Source organism: Macaca mulatta, chromosome 6, assembly GCF_049350105.2.
Source record: "Macaca mulatta isolate MMU2019108-1 chromosome 6, T2T-MMU8v2.0, whole genome shotgun sequence".
Lineage (NCBI taxonomy): Eukaryota > Metazoa > Chordata > Mammalia > Primates > Cercopithecidae > Macaca > Macaca mulatta.
This window is the reverse complement of record NC_133411.1, coordinates 69,984,983-70,006,922: the sequence shown is the minus strand read 5'-3', so window position 1 is coordinate 70,006,922 and position 21,940 is coordinate 69,984,983.

Here is a 21,940-nt window from a genome sequence, read left to right as displayed (position 1 = left end):
CTTGGGTGGCCAGCTTTTATTCCCTTATTTAGCCCTGCCCATGTCCTGCTGATTGGTCCATTTTACAGAGTGCTGACTGGTCCATTTTACAGAGTGCTGATTGGTCCGTTTTTACAGAGTGGTGATTGGTGCATTTACAAATCTTTAGCTAGACACAGAGCGCTGATTGGTGCGTTTTTACAGAGTGCTAAATGGTGCGTTTACAAACCTTTAACTAGACGTGGAGCACTGATTGGTGTATTTACAATCATTTAGCTAGGCAGAAAAGTTCTCCAAGTCCCCACCCGACCCAGAAGACCAGACGGCTTCACCTCTCAACAAGATGTCCACATATCTAGTTAAACTTTATTTTGGGGTGTGTCTGTGAAGATGTTTCTGGAAGAGACTAGCATTTGAATCAGTAGATTGAGTAAAGCGGATTTCCCTCCTCAAAGTGGGTGGGCATCATCCAATCCCTTGAGGGTCTGAAGGGAATGAAAGTATAGAAGAAGGGAGAGTTCACTTTCTCTCTCTCTGTCTTTCTGCTTGACTGTTTGAGTAGAACCCTGATCTCCCACACTTGGCCCTCCTGCTTCTTAGGCCTATAGACTCAGACTGAAATCTACACCATTGGCTTTCAGGTTCTCATATCTTTGAACTACACCATAGGCTTTCTCTGGAGAACCCAACTAATTAAACATATTTGCTTAAAATCTTTCAAGCTCTCACTGTTGTTCTTAAGATAAATTGCAAACTCCTTGCATCCAACAACATTCTTAAGATCACGAGGGCAGAATGCATGTCTGTCTTTGCACCCCATGTCTTCAAATCCAGCACACTGACCACTGACTATTAAATAGTAAGACTCAGTGAATTTTTATTTTTAGCCCCTGTCACATCCAAGGAGATTTTAGCTCTCTAGGGTGGCTCCCTCACAGAAAGTGACTTCAGCATCCAGACCATTTACATTTGGAAAATGTAATTTCTGTGGTCACTGTGGCAGAGGAAAAGACTGGAGGACTGCACAAGGTTGGTTTACTATTTCAGCAAAGAAGACCACACTTTTAAGCCATCAAACAGGCTGAAGAAATAGTGCTGACCTGACTGCAAGGAAGTCTGGGAAATGCTATCTTCTTGCGTGCCCAGGAATAGGAAATGAAACTATCGATTATAGAATTTTGTCTGCCATAAGAGTTAATTAGAATGAACAACCTAGACTTTGGGAGATGCATTGTTTGTATTGTAATAGCCCTGTTTATGCCATGGAAGTTGAATTTCAACCTGTGAGTGATGTAAGTGATTCCTCTGAAGGTCCTGGCTGTTTCTGCTCTCAGTCATGCTTGGGCAAAAACGTGGGTCTTGAATTTGGGGAAGGAAACAGCCATTTTCACTATCTGGACCAGAGGATTTAGGATCTGATAAACTATGGGATTAAGTGGTCAAGCAAATCTGATCAATGGTAGTGGAAAGAAAAGTACAAGATTAATCGATCGTGTTGTTACGTGGAGTTATTTGAGAGCAAGGTAGGGACTCTAAAGTTGGCTGTAGGGTTTGGGAACTCTAAGAGGGCCATCAGCAGAGGAAGAGTAACTCATTTTTAGCGCTGAGCTCTCTAAATGTCAGACTTTCACTTTATCTTTGGCCAACACCACCGACTTAACTGTGTTTTTAAGAAAATCAGGGAGCAATCAGAGTCCATGTTTGGATGAAATCTGCACAACATGAGCAGCCCACAGGAGTAAGTTCCGAGATGGGACCATGAGGCATAGAGGTCCAGTATGCCAGGATTAGGAAGCCAGAGTGGGTAAAAGGGTCACGTTAAATACCAGGATTGATTTGCAGAACATGTAGTAGACTGATCCAGAGTCCCAGAAATTACTTGGGTTGGAGAAAACCTACAGAAGTTTTGATTTCCTTTCCTTGTGGGAATATGGGAGCCTAAAGGTGCTATGGCTAGGATATGCAAAGAAATATGACCTTATTTTGTGACTTAGTTGGTGAAGCGGGACATTTAAGTTACAAATATAATGAATGTTAGAAGAGTACTTTATAGCCTGTGGTGACATACATTAGCCCTGACTTTTCTCCTCTCATAATAGAAATTACACTTACCAAAAGAGATAGAAAAGCACTTTGCAAGAAAAGTTAAATAATGTTATTCATCATTGTTAATGATAAACAGTAACCACAACAGTAACAACGACAGCAAGCTTACCCCGACAATAACAAACACTGCAAACTTATTTGTTCTTGATATTTTGTGGACACCCACATCTCTTATTTTAATCTTTGTTTTGCTTTTAAAATTATCCAACTCATTTTAGTGTCAACTTTAGTTGCTGCATTCATCAACTTGGAAAGCCCGTTGCCTTGGACAAAAGTGTCATTCGATATGTTTGATATATTCAGCTCTGCATCAGTAATCTATTTGCAAAATTGTCCAATTTGAAAGTGACACATTTGATTCAGTTGACTTTCCTTTCTCTAGCACAGTAGAATTTGAAGGAATTCAAGAGGTGCTGGATACTAGTCACCAAGGAGAAAGGACAATAAAGGGATGTGTAAAGTACTCAAGAGAAAATCGTTGTGCATCATTAGTAGTTGAACTGAATGAAGAGCCCTGTGAAGTTGAACTTCCCCAAACAAAAGGCAATGACATCGGGAGGGCAATGGAATCTTTTTAAGGTTTTGACATCTTTTTAGTTGACTTAGGTTTTTAAATATTTTATTGTAATTTATTCCAATTATAAGTAGTGCCTAGTTATTGTAAAAAAAATTTAAAGTATAGCTATATAAAAATATAGAAAAACAAACAAACAAAAATAAACAAATTGCCCACAATTCTGCCACAAGAGAGAATGATTATTCATAGTTTGGTATAATTTCTTCCATTCATTTTGCAGTGTATACAAATTATCGTTGTTGTTTTAATTAAAAGTAATTAATTTGAACATAAAATGGAAATCTTTATGTTAAGAAGCTAGGTTGAGCCTCCACTGTAAGTTTGTGATCTAACTTTTGTTGGACACTCATTGAATCTCTGTAGTGTAAAGCATTAGTAAACATAAAGGAGACCCATTCCTAGCCTTAAAGAGCTTATTATGATCCAAGGAAGGTGTCAAGGGAAATAAATGTTCAATTTAAAGCAAGAAGTACTTATTGAGAAATTACGATGTGACCAGTCCTGTGTCAAATAACAGAGCTGTGGATGCAAAGGAGTAAGTACCTGGATTCTGTCTTCAAGGCCCTGACAGTGCCATGGAAGACAAAGGACATGACTTACACACAATACAGTAAGATGGAAACCACTGTCATAAATAATTAGTATTTTAGGAAGTCAGAGGAGGGAAAAATCATCATGAGTTGAGGCCATAAGGAATGTTTGACTGAAGAGGTGATTTTCAAGGTGGGTCCTTTAGGGTGGAAGGGATCTAGAAGGCAAACAGTGAGTGAGATGACAGAGCACCTCAGCCAAAGGCCCCCAGACAGCATAAAAGTTGCTGAGGACCAGGACGACGGAAGGTGAACAGGGAATAGCACAGGTGTGGGGAGATTAGGGTGGAAAAGAAGGTTCATCCAGAGGAGTCCAAGGCCAGTGCTTCTTCTGTATTGGGCATTCCTAAGTTACAAAGAAGTAAGTTTCTCTTTTGAAACTAGATGCCAGCAGTTTTAATGAATGAGCCTTTGTTTGTAACACAGTCTTATTTTCTAAAAGGAATAAGAGTGTTTTTCACACATGGACTTATTGAAATCCACAATCAATGACAAGGATCACTGTAACCTAGTCGCACAATTTAATTTTGAACTTGCAGTGTTCTTTTTGCCTTCAAAATATTTTTTATATATTTTAAAATTTAGTTTTTAAATGCTCATATAAATTATATATATTTATGGTGTATAGTATGATGGTTTGAAATTTATACACATTGTAGAATGGCTACATTGAGCTAATTAACATTTTTTGTGATGAGAACAGTTAATATCTACTCTCAGTGATTTTCAAGTATGCAATGTATTATTATGAACTATAGTCACCATGTTGTACAATAGATCTCTTGATTTTTTTTCCTCTTGTCTGGCTGAAATTTTGTGTCTTTTGACCAAGATCTCACAACTCATCCCTGCCACCAAACCACTGGACCAGGTAAACACCATTCTACTCAGCTTTTATGAGTTTGACTTTTCAAAATGTGTATATAAGTGAGATCTCTTTTCTTAAGTTATTCCAGTAAAGGGAACACCTAGTAATAATGTTCTGAAACTTTCTTTTTTTGGTGATCCGTGAGAGTCAGTGTAAACATGTAACAAGAACACATTACTGGAAGTCTTATAGAACAGTAATTAAGAGAATAGATGCCAAATCCTGCCACTGTCCAGCTGTGTGACCTTGGGTAAGTTATTTGATGTCTTTGAGCTTCAGTTTTCTCACCTGCACCATAGGCAAAATGATTCCCAGTGCACAGAGTTATTGTAAGGATTAAGTGAGATACGTATGTAATATAATTTCTGGCATAAGAAATGTGCTTAGACAATCACAGCAACTACTGTTATTGGCAGAGAATAAGTGAGGTGACTTCCTCATAGCTTGCTATTGGATTACTTAAGAGCTAGAACTGGCTGGAAAGTGTGGCAACTGAATTTGCTGCAAATTCTACAAGAGCAGTGTTTAAAATGGTGGTTGGGCTGATGTCAACAGAAGAATGATGCTAAGCTCTTAATGAGTAAACGTTAAGTATTTGAACATAAACACCCTGAATCCATAACCTATTAGACAGTCAAGGAAGCTCATCCTCCCTCAGAGCATTTTTAAATCTTTTATCATGAGAAGATTTTATTTCTCAACTTTAGTCTTAAAATAAGAAGACAATTTGAGGCTATACTCTAATGAGATTTTACGACATTTGTTTATGGTGCAGATGAAGGTAAGACAGAAGATGTATCTACTGGGTACTAGATGAGCTATTTGGAAATTTAGAAGCTCAACCAATGTTATTGCCCAGATGAAAGACTATTGCACCAATGCAGAGGTGGACTGCAGTATTTGGAATATTTTCTTGACTCTGTGCCTTTGTGCATGCTCTTCTCTGCCCGGATACAACCTGTATCACTACCACTTTCTGCTAAAAAAATCTGGCCAACTCCTGTTTATCCTTCAAGTGGGTTTTTCTGGTCCCTTAAACCTTGGTTTAGGAGGCTTTCCTATGTATCTTCACGACATTTTATTCTTTAGTTCATGCTACCCTTTCCAAATTTATGGAAGCTAAACAGCAGGAATGTGGCTGAACAGTATAAACTGTTTATACATTTATACCATAAACATTGGAATAAAAGTGCTCTTAGCTAAAAAAAGATTCTCCTTTCCCAAACTCCCAGGTGCCTCTCAGTTTTTAGTAAAATGTAACTTCCGCAGCTCAAAAATAGATAAGATCAAAATGTTCCAGGCAGTTTCATCAAGCCTGATTCCCACTTCTTCAGAAGTCGGCCTTTGAGTCCAACGGCAGTGCAGGTTCCAGATGGTCTGTATAATCAGACTAAGTCAGGCATGTCATATAACAAAATCTAAAAAGTATAGCTGAAAATGTGTTTTATGGACCTTACCTAGAAATTCTTTGGTCAGACGAAGGCTGATGATTTGGATTTCTCTTACTCTACTGCTGATTAAATGACACTCACTCACTGTCTCCTGCAATGAGGGTAGCTGGTAGTTCCCTGGTGCTCTGCAGTGAAATTGCTTTTTTGTGTATCTGCCTTCCCTATGGGTATGTGAGTTCCCTGAAAGCAAGGGCCACACCTTGCTCTCGCATAGCCTCTGAACCCAGTACAGCGCCTATTACATGGTAGATGCTCACAAATATTTGTTGAATAAAAGAATGAAGAATTCATCAGTTAGGGCCTGGATGATCCTTTAAACCTGAGCCCAAGTTAGCGGGTATGAGAGCTGGCTTCCTTATCTTTAAGGTCAGGGAAGCCTCAGCCTTTAGGACATTACCGTTGCTCAATCCCCTTCAGGGAGCAGGGGGTGTCTGCTTGTTCTGCCCAGAAGAGTGGGCCAAAAATCACCTTCTAATGTTGCAGAGAAACAAAAGAAAACTTTCTGTATCAGAACTACATTTTGGATTTGAGATCTTCTGAAACCCTACATAAAATGGCTTTTTTTCCCCACAGCCCTGGAGAAAGAGTGCTTAATTTTACTCAGATTTTCAAGATTGTCTGATTCCTCAGAGAAGAAGGATCATTGCTCCAGAGGCTTTTTAACTATGGGTCAGCCTTTCTTAAGATGAGAGACCCATTTGACACTGTCACTAGGTAAAAAGCACTGAAGACGCCCCACCATGGGGATGTTTCCTTCCCCTTTAGGCATCAGCGCTATTTCTGTGCCTGATGATGTTGTCTTTGCCAGAGAGGACTCTAGAGGGTATAAGTCAACTTTTTTCTCCGTTTACAATACAGATCAATGGCTTGCTTACCTGTCCTGCCCCACCTATGCCCTACTATCAACTTGCCTGTCCAAAAGTAGAATGTAAAGTCCTGCTTTTATACATAGAAGCTTTGTACTTTCACAGCCTGCCTAGTCTTTCTAAGGCTTGTTTTCTTCACATCTAAATATAATGTTCCTCACCTCTTGGTATAATGTTCTTAGCTTAGAATGTTGTTCATACATTCATTTATTCACTCAGCACATATTTATGGAAGGCCTGTTATGCACTAGGTACTGGGCTAATGGTGACTAGGACAGACGGGTCTCTATTCTCACAGAACAAATATCCTAGGGGAAGGAGTCAGACAACGAACAAATAGAAAAACAGAATACAGTATCAGATGCTGATGAGTGGTACATAGAGCATTCAAATAGAAATGATGTCATCGAAAGTGACTGGGGACTAGGTTAGACTGGGTCATCATGGAGTGCCCCTTTGCAGTAACATTTTGGATCTGAAGATCAGGGCAGAGGAGGTAGTTAGTGCCACAGCCACAGTGGTGATGAATTTCATGTGTCTGAGGAATGCCAGTGTGGGTGGGCAGGTGTGGCTTTGAAAGTCATGGTAAATAAGTACGTTTGGAATGGGTTTTAAGTACAGTGAGAGGCCTTTACAAGCATTTTAAGCAGGAGAGGGATGTGCTGTAAAATACTTTATAAAAGATCATTGCAGATTCATGTTGTGTGGGCATGAATTGTAAAGAGTGAAGAATGAGGGCCAGGTGTAGGTGGCTCATGCCTGTAATTCCAGCACTTTGGAAGGCTGAGATGGGTGGATTGCTTGAGTCCAGGAGTTTGAGATAAGCCTGGGCAACAGGGTGAGACCCCATTGCTACAAACAATACAAAAATTAGCCGGGTGTGGTGGCTTGTGCCTGTATTCCCAGCTACTCCGAAGGTTAAAGTGGGAGGATCACCTGGGCCTGGGGAGGTCAAGGCTGCAGTAAGCTGTGATTGAACCACTGCATTCAGCCTGGGCAGCAGCATGAGACCCTGTCTAAAAAAAAAAAGAAAAAGAAAAAAAAGAAAAAGCAAAGAATGAAAGCAGGGGAACTAATTAGGAAGTTACTCCAGTAGTCAGAGCTATAGACAGTGGTGGCTTGGACTGAGGTGTGGGGATGGAGAGAAGTGGCTGATTGCAGATATATGTGCAAAGTACTTGGTCCCAGGCATGACACATGATAAATATTCAATAAACTCTAGCTGCTATCGTCATCATCATTATTGCTATTGGCTGGTAAAATGAAACTGGACCAAGTAATGGACCAACATAATAGTGGTTTTAAGAATATTACTGAGTTCAGAGCAAATTAGGTAGGATGAGCCAACTATTATCTGTGCATGGACGTTTAATTACTATTCCTTTTCAGGCACTGTTTTAAATGTTGAGTTTTCAACACTTTACTCTTTGCAGCTTGAGAAGAAATCTATCATTTACTTGTTTCAGGATACACTGTTTAGTCATTTTGTAGTGAAAGATCCTGATTATCTTCAAATGACAGATATGAAACAGTGAATTCTAAGTTGTGTGGAAGATGTAATATATTGCACTGCTCTGGAATTTATTATGAGCAAGGAGTAGGAAAAAATTAGGGAGTTAATATCTAGGAAGAAAGCAAAACTGAAAAATGACACAGATAGATTAATATATTTATGGATGCATGTCATGCAGTTTGATGCCAGAAAAGCCAAATGAAGAAGTAATGTTCTGAAAGCAACTCACAATTACTAAACCACTAAGCTCTGAGTCAGAGAAATATGAAGACTAGTGACAGTCATACATATATTGTTGCTATGGAGTTTTTTTAAGTCGAGAGAGAAAGAGAGACTGCGCTGTCCTTTTTCTTTTATTTCCCCCTTTTCAGAAGTCTTTGGCTCTATACTTGAACAAATGCACATATCTTTTCAATCTACATTTATGAAGCAAGCTTGTATTTACAAACCAAAGTTACATTATTCTGAGACATGGAAGTCTTAAGTGAAAGACAGACATCCTTGCAATCCCGTTAGTCATGGTGATCTCTTCAGCAGTTAGAATTCAGTGGAGAAAGGTAGGCTTTTCAGCTAAGTGGTCCCATCACTGTAGAGTAATCCCTGTAATGACTAAAAATATAGCAACACTTTCTAAGAAAACACTAGGTTCTAAATGATAATATTGTACTAGGCCAGAGTGAGTTTGTTTTCAAAATGTGGACACTAATATTTTGCCAGCAATGTGGCTTCTAGATATACTGATGCAGTTATTCAAGTTTACTGAGTGTTCACAGTGGGACAATAATTTTGACAGTGAATTTTTTCTATTTTCACAAGTTTTCTCTTTATTCTCTCCTCTCTTCTATTTTTGAAAATTCTGACAATAAAAATAAAAGTGTCTGCCTATAGTTAGCTTAAAGATACATCTTTTAATGAAACAACATCATCTAAAATTCCAGTAAAAAATAGCATTTCCCAAAGTACATTCTGTGGATCATTGATTCTTCAAGGCACTACTTGAAAGAAATTTCAGACATCCTGACTGTTGTATTCCCCTCATAAACAAAGGCTTGAGCCCTACTTTAAGCCCATTAATTCTACTGCCATGTCTTCAAGATCATGGGTGGCGACAATCTCATTAAGACACTGTCAGAAAATTAGCAGAAGCAGCCATGGTACCTACAGCTCCAAGCTGGTCCCCAGGCTATAATTGATATTTATCATCTTGCTCCTCCACCCATTTTAGATTTCCACTACCCTTGGCCATCACTTTTGCTGCTTTAGATTGCTTGCGTGATACAGTAACCAAGACACTTATCCCTGCAGGTCTCACTTCCTGCTTACCATGCCCTTGTGAGACCATGACTGCTGCAATTTCCGGTTCACCATTATCATTAGCAATAGAGACACCAAGAGATACCTCAGTGAATTTCCCAAGTTCAAGGCGTGCTCCTCCCTGCCCCTATTAGGGAGCAGCAACCCTAGTTCCTCCTGATGATCAAGGAAGATTCCCCCTACCAGCATGAGTCCTTCCTTTGGCTGCTGGTCCTCAAGCATGAAGAGCCCAGAGTGATCAGGTGGCAGTTGTGACTTTCAATTCACTGGAATCCTTATCAGGTTCCCCAGTGGGAGGGTAGCCCCACTGGCAACGAGGACCTCTAGTCCAGCAGAACCTAAGTTGTAGGACTGGGAAGCACAAATATTAAGTGAATTACTGGGAGCAATGGTGAGAAGGGCCAATTTTACTTCCATCTCTTCATCCCTGAGCCTGTGTGTATTAGTCAGGGTTCTCTAGAGGAGAACTAATAGGAGATATTAATAAACTCCCCTTTATATATATATATTATATAAATTTTACAACAAACTTCCCTCTATATATATGTGTGTGTGTATATATATGTGAGTTTATAAAGGAGTATTGACTCACATGATCACAGGTAAAGTCCCACAATAGGCCAGCTGAGGAGCAAGGAAGCCAGTCTGAATCCCAAAACCTCAAAAGTGAGGAACCTGACAGTGCAGCCTTCAGTCTGTGGTCAAAGGTTCGAGAGCCCCTGGCAAACCTCTGGTGTAGGTCCAAAAGTCCAAAAGCTGAAAAACTTGGAGTCTGATGTTCGAGGGCAGGAAGCATCCAGCATGGGAGAAAGATGGAGGCCAGAAGACTCAACTAGTCTAGTCTTTCCATGTTCCTCTGCCTGCTTTTATTCTAGCCATGCTGGCAACTGATTAGATGGTGCCCACCCAGATTGAGGGTAGGTCTGCCTCTCCCAGTCCGCTGACTCAAATGTTAATCTCCTTTAGCAACACCTTCACAGACACACCCAGGAACAATACTTTGCTTCCTTCAATCCAATCAAGTTGACATTCAGTATTAACCATCACACTGTGTATTTTAGTGATGGTAGATGCAGCACCGTGTATCTGTGGTTCGTTCAGTGCATCCAAGAGAGCTCTCCAACCTAGAGGGTTTAGTCTCTGGATCGACATCTTATCTGAATGTTTTAATAGTCTGTTCAAACATTCTATCAGATCTGTTGTTTCTAGGTGAGGTGGTTTACGGTAGGATGCACGGATCTTACAGTCACATACCCTTCCCACTGACACACATCCTTTGCTGGAAAATGTGTTCTTTCATCAAAGGCAATGATGTGGAGGTAAATCAGGAATTCTAAAAGTCCCTGATAGTGGGTAGGGAAGGCAAACACATGTAGAGTAGGTTTTATTTCTGCTAAGAGCAAATCTCTGCTCCTTCCAGAGTGGAATGCCTCAAGACATTGAGAGTGGCACTAACTTTTGTAACTCACCCTAGGGTGTGAGATTGCTTCTAATTTACTATTTTCATTTGGAGGGCAATTTCAGGGGCTTCCTTCTGCCCTTTCCTGCCTCTCCCAGTCCATAATTAGTCTTATTCCACAAGTCATGAAGCCAATATAAGGTTCTGCAGCTGCTAAGATATCTATACTAATTATGTACTCAGGATCTGGGGAAGAGACATGGGCTGGGTCCTTGGACTCATGGGACACAGTATAAAATTCACTTAGGTTAGGACTCCATTTACCACCTGACCTCTGAGAGTCCACACTTCGTTAATGTTCCCTGGTGCCAGTGCCAGCTCATACTCTATATTTATCATCCCTTTATTCATCATTCCTCCAAGTGAAATATTTGGGTATGCCACTGTTTTAGTCAGGGCTCTCTAATAGAACATCTATGCATATATATGAATTTATTAAGTTTTAACTTACACAATCACAAGGTCCCAAAATAGGCTGTCTACAAGCTTGAGGAGCAAGAAGAGCAGTCCAAGTCTCAAAACTGAGGAACTTGGAGCGCGATGTTTGAGGTCAGGAAGCATCCAGCACAGGAGAAAGATGTAGGCTGGGAGGCTAGGCCAATCTCACCTCTTCAAGTTTTTCTGCCTGCTTTATATTTGCTGGCAGCTGATTAGATTGTACCCACCAGATTAAGGGTGGGTCTGCCTTCCCAAACCCACTGACTCAAATGTTAATCTCCTTTGGCAACACCCTCACAGACACACCCAGGATCAATATTTTGCATCCTTCCATCCAATCAAGTTGACAGTATTAACCATCACAAGTCCACTCCTTGTTAACTTGAACCCATATATATCTCCTGAGATCATAATCTTCCAATAAAGACAATAATAAGGTAATAATTATGCCTAACATGATACAACTATCCTTCATACATCCAGAAATGCACCAATCCCAATCCAAATACTATTATATAAAGTTATCAATACTTAAATGCTGATATGAAGTCAATAAATCTTACATCACATGATAAAGGAAAATGAAATAAAATGAAGATATTTTCTTAGTGCAAAGGTATATATGCACAAACATGTTTTTAACAAAAGAAGGAGGAAATACTCATGACAGTTACAGTCCTCATTTCTGCAGCTAGTTGCGTGGTCGTAGCTGGTATTAATGACTACCTTCCTCTACTACCCATTCTGTATTCCCTTTGCCTTCAGCAAGCACCTCAGCAGCTCGTGGTGTTTTTCCTGGTGGAATGACCCAAACCTTCATTCTTAAGGGGTCCAGACCATTTGTAGTCCTGCCTGGATTGGGTTGTTGTAGTTTCCCATTGACCTTAATCACAAGACATGGTAATATTAAGAGATGCCCTAATGGATCTCCTGTATTCCATGCATGCCCTTCCTTACCTCTGTCGTGGAGTAGTAGACTGATTTAATCTTGATAGTTGGGTCAATCACCCCAACCAACACTGTAACTCCCTTCTTAGCCTGTTGACTTAAAGGTAAGAGGAGCCCAAAGTGTCCAGGTGGCAATCTTAACTTCCAGTTTAATGGATCATTTTGTGTCTCCTGGTGGCAGTGTTCCTCCTTCTGGAACTAAGACCTCTAGGCCAGCAGAACGTAATGTCGCGGAAAAAGGAAGCAAAATTTTGCTAGTGGATAACTAGGGGTAACGGTGAGTGGTGCCACTTTCACTTCTACCCCTTGATTCCTGGACCCGTGAATTCTGGCTATGGGAGAAACAGTACCATATATTGGACACTGATTCAGAGCATACATGGCCTTCTGGAAAACTTTAGCCCAGCCCTGCAAAGTTTTGTCACCTAGTTGGTGTTGTAATTGTGACTCCAAAAGGCCATTCCACTGTTCTATCAATCCAGCTACTTCAGGATAATGGGGAACATGATAACACCAGTGAATTCCTGCCTACTGCTGCCCTTCTTTAGCTGTAAAATGAGTGCCTTGGTCAGAGGCAATGCTGTGTGGATACCATGATGGTGGATAAGGCATTCTGTGAGTCCACTAATGGTAGTTTTGGCAGAAGCATTGTGTGCTGGATAGGCAAACCCATATCTGGAGTAAGCGTCTACTCCAGTGAGGACAAACCTCTGTCCTTTCCATGATGGGAGAGGTCCAATATAATCAACCTGCCACCAGGTAGCTGATCACCCCAAGGAATGGTGCCGTATCGAGGGTTCAGTGTTGGTCTCTGCTGCTGGCAAATTGGGCACTCAGCAGTGGCCCTAGCCAGGTCAGCCTTGGTAAGTGGAAGTCCATGTTGCTGAGCCCAGGCATAACTTCCACCCCTGCCACCATGGTCACTTTGTTCATGGGCCCATTGTGCGATGACAAGGGTGGCTGGGGAAAGAGGCTGAGTGGTATTCACAGTACAGGTCATCCTATCGACTTGATTGTTAAAATCTTCCTCTGCTGAGGTCACCCATTGGTGAGCACTCACATGGGATACAAATATCTTCACAGTTTTTGACCACTCAGAGAGGTCCAGTCACATACCTCTTCCCCAAATTTCTGTGTCACCAATTTTCCAATCATGCTTCTTTCAAGTCCCTGACCATCCAGCCAAACCATTGGCTACAACCCATGAGTCAGTTTATAATCACACATCTGGCTATTTCTCCTTCCTTGCAAAGTGCACAGCCAGGAGCACTGCTTGAAGTTCTGCCCACTGGGAAGATTTCCCTTCACCACTATCCTTCAGGGATGTCCTAGAAAGGGGCTGTACTACTGCAGCCATCCACTTTCGAGCGGTGCTTGCATATCCTGCAGAATCACCTGTGAACCAGGCCCTAATCTTCTCTTCCTCTGTCAGCTGATCATAGGGAACTCCCCATGAGGCCATTGGTGCAGGCCGGGGGAGAGAAGGCGGGGTGACAGGAGTGGAGACCTTGGGCATTTGAGCCACTTCCTCATGTAACTTACTTGTGCCTTCAGGACCTGCTCAAGCCGGATCACGTATATACCACTTCCATTTGGTGATAGAATGCTACTGTGCATGACCCACTTTATGGCTAGATGGGTCAGAAAGCACCCAGTTCATGATAGGCAGTACAGATTGCATGGTGACTTGATGACCCATAGTTAAATGTTCAGGTTCCACCAAAGCCCAGTAACAGGCCAAGAGCTGTCTCTCAAAAGGAGAGTCGTTATCTGCAGAAAATGGCAGGGCCTTGCTCCAAAATCCCAGAGGCCTCTGCTATGATTCACCTATAGGGGGCCTGCCAAAGGCTCCAAACAGCATCCCTATCTGCCACTGACACCTCAAGCACCATTGGATCTGCTGGGTCATATGGCCCAAGTGGCAGAGCAGCTTGCATGGCAGCCTGGACCTGTGGCAGAGACTTCTCCTGTTCTGGATCCCAGTCAAAACAGGCAGCCTTTCAGGTCACTCAATAAATGGGTGGAGTAACACGCCCCAGTGAGGAATGTTGCCTTCAAAATCTAAATAGGCCTTCTAGGTGTTGTGCCTCTTTCTTGGTTGTAGGAGGGGTCAAATGCAGCAACATATTCTTCACCTTAGAAGGAATATCTTAACAGGCCCCACACCACTGGACCCCTAGAAATTTTACTGAGGTAGAAGGTCCCTGAATTTTAGTCAGATTTATTTCTCATCCTCTGCCACTCAAATGTATCACTAATAAGTCCAGTGTGTTTGCTACTTCTTGCTCGCTGGATCCAATCAGCATAATGTCATCAATGTAATAGATCAGTGTGATATCTTGCAGAAGCAAAAAGCAACCAAGGTCTCTCCGAATAAAATTATGACACAAAGCTAGAGAGTTGATATACCCCTGAAGTAGGACAGTGAAGGTGTATTGTTGGCCTTGCCAGATGAAGGCAGATTGCTTCTGGTGGGCCTTATGGACAGGAATGGAGAAAAAGGCATTTGCCAAGTCAATGGCTGCATACCAGGTACCAGGAGGTGTGTTAATTTGCTCAAGCAATCAACCACGTCTGGTACAGCAGCTGCAATTGGAGTCACCACTTGGTTAAGCTTATAATAATCCACTTGGGTGAATGGATCCTCCAAGATCCATTCATCTTCTGCACAGGCCAAATGGGAGAGTTGAACAGGGATGTGGTGGGAATCACCAGCCCTGTGTCTTTCAAGCCCTTGATGGGCACTAATCTCTGCAGTCCCTCCAGGGATGCGATATTGTTTTTCATTTACTATTTTTCTAGGTACAGGCAACCTTAATGGCTTTAATTTGACCTTTCCTACCATAGTAGCTCTCACCTAACCTGTCAGGGAGCCAGTGTGGCAGTTCTGCCAGCTGCTAAGTATGTCTATGCAAATTATGCATTCTGGCACTGGGGAAATTACCACAGGATGAGAACAGAGACCCACTGGACCCACTGTAAGTCAGAACTGAGCTAAAGCTCCATCAATTACCTGACCTCCATAAGCCCCTACTTTAACTGGAGGACTACCATGACATTTTGGATTTCCTGGAATTAACATCAGCTCAGAGCCAGCCCCGAAATGTCTGATCATTTCTTTCTCCAATGAACAGTTACGTTGGTACAAAGCCAGAGGTCTCCTTAGGGAAAGATGGCAGAAAGATTCACTGCACAAATTGTCAGTAATGTAGTAGGGTCCTCCCTCCAGGGGACCCAATTCCCGTTTATTCAAGGGCTTCTGGGTCTGTAAACTGGCTCAAGTCTAGAAACTGATTGAGGGGCGGGGCTGTGATTCTCTGGTTTTATAATTCAAATTATTCTTTTGTCCATTTGACCTGTAAGTTTTCTGCTTGTATAAATTAAGTAGGAATGCAGCAGGCTTCCTATCAATTTCACTTCTAGGAACACTGTGACTAATTAGCCAATGCCACAGCTCTACACGTGTCAGACTATTCTGATTGCTGCTTTGCCTCTGCTGTCTATTACAGTAGGTACGCCCAGCTTGCCTTTGACTGTTGAGTGCTGCCACTTGGCCCCTGCCACCTCAGGATTCAATTATTGCTGTTGTATTTAAGTTTTGTAGTTGAGTGACTGTGGTTTCCACTGTTAGATCTGACATACAGAGAAGAGTAATTACAGGGCTCTTCAAAGATGCAGGAGCTGCCCTCACAAATCTATTTCACAAAGCATTGGTCAAGGGTATATCTTCTGGACCCTCCCAGCTGGGATGAATAGGTCTAAAGTAACTAATCCATTCCATCATCCCAATCTCCCTAAGCCTTTGGATCTCTTCCTCTACATTAAACCAAGGGAGATCAGGCATTTCCAGCTCACTCACAGTGGGCCATCTTTTAACCCATATTTCAGCTAACCAAGTAAATCAACTATTAGAACCTTTTTTAACTCCCCAAGCTGCAACATTAAATGCAGAGTCCCTACTTAGTGGGCCCAAATAAATTCAGCCTGATCCAACTCTATATTCCTTCCACCATTATCGCATACCCTTAATATCCATTCCCATGCCTGTTGTCCAGATTGCTGTTTATATAGAGAACTCAAACAGTTCTTTTTGAGTGTGGCACATCTCCTCATGGGTCACACTCTCAACCTTACCTCTAGGGGCCCATCAGGACTTTAGTCTAGTTATAGGTCTAGAAGCAAATGGGGGTGCTGGGGGTGGCTTCTGAGGAGAATCAACATTATTTTGCCTGGCAACTACCTCACGGGAGGCCATCACTGTTGCCTCAGGCAGCACAGGGTTTATCTCCTGAAAGTTGGAAAGGCCGATGGCAGTGTGGGTTGGGGAGGGGATGTTGCCACTACTGGGGATAGGGAAGCTGTTCCTTCTGGCAAAAAAGGTTCATCAGAGTTGACGTACTCAGTGTCCCCAGCTTCATCATGGTACTCCCACATGTCCCCATTCCAGTTGCAGGGCCTCGTTCTTTTCTAATCAATGCCCTTAGCAAGTAGACACTTGGTGAGGCTGTGCATGCACCTTTTGTTGCAGGTCAGCCACTCACATAAGAGCTTGTATCTGTTTTTCCACAATTTCAGCTTTTTCTCTACAGGAGATAAGACTCTCACTAAGGGCAATCTTAGCAGATTTGAGGCTCAGTATCTGCTTCTGAAGCCAGGAGACAGAATTCCTGAGTTCATCATTTTCTTTCGTCCCTTTTTCCACTGAACTTAGGAGCAACCAACCATCTTCATTATGTTCCTTGGTTCTCCACATATGGTCAAAGGTATTATCTATAGAGTCACTAAACTCCTTGCCTCTCACAAGCGGGGAATGAGGAATGTCAAATGCATTTATTTTGCATAACTTTCTAGACAGTTTATGCCAACTATTAGAAGTAGAGTACTGGGCCAGGCACAGTGGCTCACACCTGTAATCCCAGCACTTTGGGAGGCCGAGGCGGGAGGATCACAAGGTCAGGAGTTTGAGACCAGACTGGCCAACATGGTGAAACGCTGTCTCTACTAAAAATACAAAAATTAGCTGGGCATAGTGGCAGGCGCCTGTAATCCCAGCTACTTGGGAGGCTGAGGCAGGAGAATTGTTTGAACCCGGGAGGCGGGGGTTGCAGTGAGCCAAGATCGCACCATTGCACTCCAGCCTGAGTGAAAGGGAGAGACTCCATCTCAAAAAAAAAAAAAAAAAAAAAAAGAGGGTTCTTAGCATTTTGGGGTCTAATCATATTAAGCAGCCAACTCCAGAAACTCCAAAACCAATGAAAGAACTCCATCCTTAATATTCTGTTCTTCTAGAACCACTCCTGGTACCAAAATCTGTATTAGCCAGGGTTCTTTAGAGGGACAGAACTAACACTTTCCTCAATACTCTGAAAGGCAGTTTTGGCATTTCATTTTACTTACAGGCCATATCATCTCTAAGCTTTAAGGAGCCAACTCAGTGGTGTATTAAGATCAGAGGCATGACCGAACATGGTGGCTCACACCTGTAATCCCAGCACTTTGGGAGGCTGAGGTGGGTGGATTGCTTGAGTTCAGGAGTTGGAGACCAGCCTGGGCAACATGGCGAAACCCCACTTCTACAAAAATTTAAAAATTAGCTGGGCATGGTGGTGCATACCTGTAGTCCCATCTACTTGGGAGACTGAGGTGGGAGGATGGCAGGAGCCCAGGGAGGTTGAGGCTGCAGTGAGCTGAGATCACACCACAGCACTCCAACCTGGGTGATAGAGCCAGACTGTTTAAAAAAAAAAAAAAAAAAAGTCTCATCACTCCCTGCCTCTAAAAGAAAAAAAAAAAAAAAAAAAAAAAAAAAAAAAAGGCATAGTAAGAGTGCTCCTGTGTCTATAACCTCTCTTTCAGTTTTATATTTACACCCCTCTCCTTTTCTTCCCTCCTCTCCCTAAAATCTTAATTTCCCTTCTCACACATGTTCCCCTGGCTCCGGGTGGTCTTGCAGTTGTCTTGATGAGCAAGGTGTTTCTTTCCACAGCTGAGACTATTTCTCTGCTGGGGCTGTGTGACCAGTTATTGGTCCAGAAGCAGTGAGGGGAGGCAGGGACTCATCTTAAGGAGGACAAACATAATTTTGCAAAGCATTCATCCCAGGTGAAGCTTTGCATATTTTCCAGGCAAGGTGCAATTGCTTTCCTCTAGCAAGGGGCAGAGACACTTGATTTCGGGGGAATCTGGTGGGGAGCTGCCCTGTTATTCAGGTGCTCCAACCTCCCCTTCCAAGGTCTCAGATTCCCACTTCTCTCTCAGGATCCTGACATTTGCATGGAAGACCTGTCAATGTTGAACTCATACAATCAAAACCTGAACCTGATTTTAGCTTAGTGAACCATCCAGTTGTAGCAGATGAACCCTTAAAGTGCTGCCATGGAGGCCTTTTGGCTTTCTCAGCAAGCCCTAAGTTAGTAATTGGCTTCTCAAATCTGTCATTATCTTTCTTTAAGGCTTCCAAGTCAGGTAACAAAACCAAGCCAACTCCACAATCTTTGTTATTACCACTGCCCCCATTTAAGTGTAGGGCTTCTGCATCACCAAATGCTTTCCCTTCCACCTGGTTCTTATTCCAATCCACAACAGGTGAGACTCTTCATAATTGGCAGGTTACACTCTGCTACAGCTTATTTCTACCCCACATACCACTAGCATTGGGTCCTGTGGCTACACACCTGTGAACGATCCAGTTCAAGAACAGCAACATGGCACAAGTATACATATGTAACAAACCTGCACATTATGCACATGTACCCTAGAACTTAAAGTATAATAATAATTAAAAAAAAAAAACTAAAAAAAAAAAAAAACCTAAAAAAACTAAGAATTCCAATCCTCAAACTCTGCTTCTCTGGGTCCAATTTCAGTAGCAATTTATTTCCTGTTCCCCCAGAAACAGAGCCTGAGAAAAGAACTTTGAGTTCAGGTAGTTTATTTGGTAGGTAATCCCAGAAGCAAATTTGAGCAAATAGAGTGAGGCAGAAAAGGAGGAAAAGCCAATATCAGGGTGCATTTATTGAGGTCAATGCTGTAACTAATAGGATTAGGTTCTACCAGGACCCCCAAGAAACATACAGAATTCCCCCCTAGAATTGCCAGTCCAGTCGCTCCTCTCTGACTGTTGGTTGCTCCTGGGGGCTTTACCTCCCTGCACATAGTGCATGCATGAAGATTAAGAAGTTCCTCTCAGAGTTGAAGAAAGGCCTGAGGCAGAAACTAGAAAGCCATGTGGCTGATTTTTGAAACAAGATTCTGTCATGAGCTCACATGAAACTGCCCACTACAACTGTGGCTGAAATTACAGATATGGGACACCAAAATCGTCGGCTACAAGAAGGTTGGAGCAGAATGATAGGTGAAATCAGGGTGATAATTGCAGCACTGCATCCCTGTACAAGTCTTGCCTAGGCTGGGTTGACTGCCCCAGGGCTTCTTGTTCATTGAGGCAATAGCTGGGTGTGGTGATGTGCATCTGTAATCCCAGTGCCTTGGGAGGCCAACATGGAAAGATTACTTGAGCCCAGGAGTTCGAGGCTGCAGTGAGCTATACTCACACCACGGCACTCCAGCCTGGGTGACAAAGGGAGACCTTGTTGCTAAAGAAAAAAAGAAAAAGAAATTTAAAAAATATTGAGACAATAAATTCCTTATTCATTTAAGCCATTGTAGTGGGGTTTTCTATCCCTAAAAGTTGAAATTCTGATATATATTAGCATTATTTAAAATACTATAGAGCATTATTTGAGAACTCCTGCTTTAGATGAAAAAATGAAAAATGATAGGGAAAAGATGGTTTTCTTTTTCTCTATAATCTAATGACTTTCTTCCATATTTTGCCCTTCCATTAAGGTTCTTGATTCTGACCGCCATCACTTTTAAGCATGAAATGTTTATAATTTACTCAGAGATTGTGTATTTATTATAAGGAATGGGTATCTTTGAATAGGAGATGAGTAAAATTAGATTAGGGCTGGGCTACTTGAGGTCAATTAGAAATTTGAGGTAATTGAGAAACTTTATTATTTGCAAGCTGTGCAGTGAGAGATAAAGGTGGAAGGGAAGGGACAAGGAGGAATCTATAAGGGGCTTCCAACCCAGAAATGCTGTATGATGGTTTTCCCCTCAAGAAGGGTGGAGATTTAGCTGGGTGTGGTGGTACACGCCTTGTAGTCCCAGTTACTCGGGAAGCTGAGGTGGGAGAATCACCTGAGCCTGGGGAGGTTGAGACTGCGGTGAGCTGAGGTTGTACCACTGCACTCCAGCTTGGGTGATAGAGTGAGAACCCGTCTCAAAAAGAAAAAAAAAAAAAGGTAGTCTTAATTTAACAAGACTCTCACGTTATGGATAAAAAGGAAATTCAGGCATCAAACCCTTGAAGATGAGACTAAATATTACTTAGGTTTATAGAGATTTATTCAGGCCTGGTCTGAGAAATGGATGAATTGTTTTCAATTTCCAATTTTTTAGCTTTCTAAGATTATCTGCAATTGCAATTGTGGACATTATTTCCATGTTAAGTTCAGGAGCACCATTTTTTTGTTGTTGTTACCTGAAAATATACTCCTCTACATGTGTGAGTCTGTATCAGGGTATTTGTACAAGGGCAGGTGTGTTTGGTTATTTTGTGTGTGTGTGTGTGTGTGTGTGTGTGTGTGTGTGACAGAGAGAGAGAGAGACAGACAGACAGAGACAGAGACAGAATATGAGCAAGTGTGGATACTTATTTATTGCTACCATAAGTTGCAAGATGCCAGGGAAAGAGATGGGTCAAGTTAAGGTTGAGATCACTACTAGTCAATCAGCCTCCTTTTCCTAAAAGAGCAAGTTTGAGGGTAAAAGAGGAAAAGGGGGTTGGGTCTCATGGTTGATATTCCTTCCTGGCTGATCTTTCTGGATATTATTTGGTGGCTTTCTGCATAATTTATGAACTTATTTAATTACGATCGAATGCACATGATGTTAAACTTTTAAATTTTATGAAAAAACTTTTACATTACGCATGAGTTTCTGTTCCTAACATTCAGGCTCAGACAAGTGTGTTTATATAATTTTGTATTTTTGAAGATGGCTGTTTTTACACAAAGTCATCCTAGGACATTGAAGATCTGATGAGTATACAATAAAGGATTTGTTTTGTTGCCTGGTGGAACTAATTAAATACATGGACAGACAAATGAAATCAGGATGCTCCTCTAATTCATCCAAGAAATCTCAAGAGAATGATATCTGTCTCTCTTGATATCTTAATTGCTATAAATCACTCTGGATCTTCAATAGATAAATAATCCACAACAATACACACTTTTAAATGTATTGTTCCTAGGCTAGTAACGTAGATTTTTTTTTTTCCTGCTGGGGAAGGAATTCACAGTCCCATATCTAAAAATACTCAAAAATTTAGTATGAAGTGGATCCATTCTACAGGTATAAAAATGAGATATCATCTGAGGCTCAGCCTGTGTAAGTCAAGATGCTTGGTGTATTGCCTCACGTGTAGGCAGGTGTGTACATATTCATTTTCATATGGGAAGGGAAATGGGGGCTGATGTAAAGATACAAAAGACCATCTAGGTAGTTCCATCCTGCACTAATTTTTAGGGGGTTTTTGTGGGTGAAAATTGTTCTCTAAGTCAGGAAACTCTCGGTTTCAGTGTGTATTAGTCGTTTTCATGCCGCTATGAAGAAATACCCAACACTGGGTAATTGATAAAGAAAAGAGGTTTAATTGACTCAGTTCTACATGGCTGGGGAGGTCCAAGGAAACTTACAATCATGGTGGACAGTACCTCTTCACAGGGCAGCAGGAGAGAAAATGAGTGCTGAGCAAAGAGG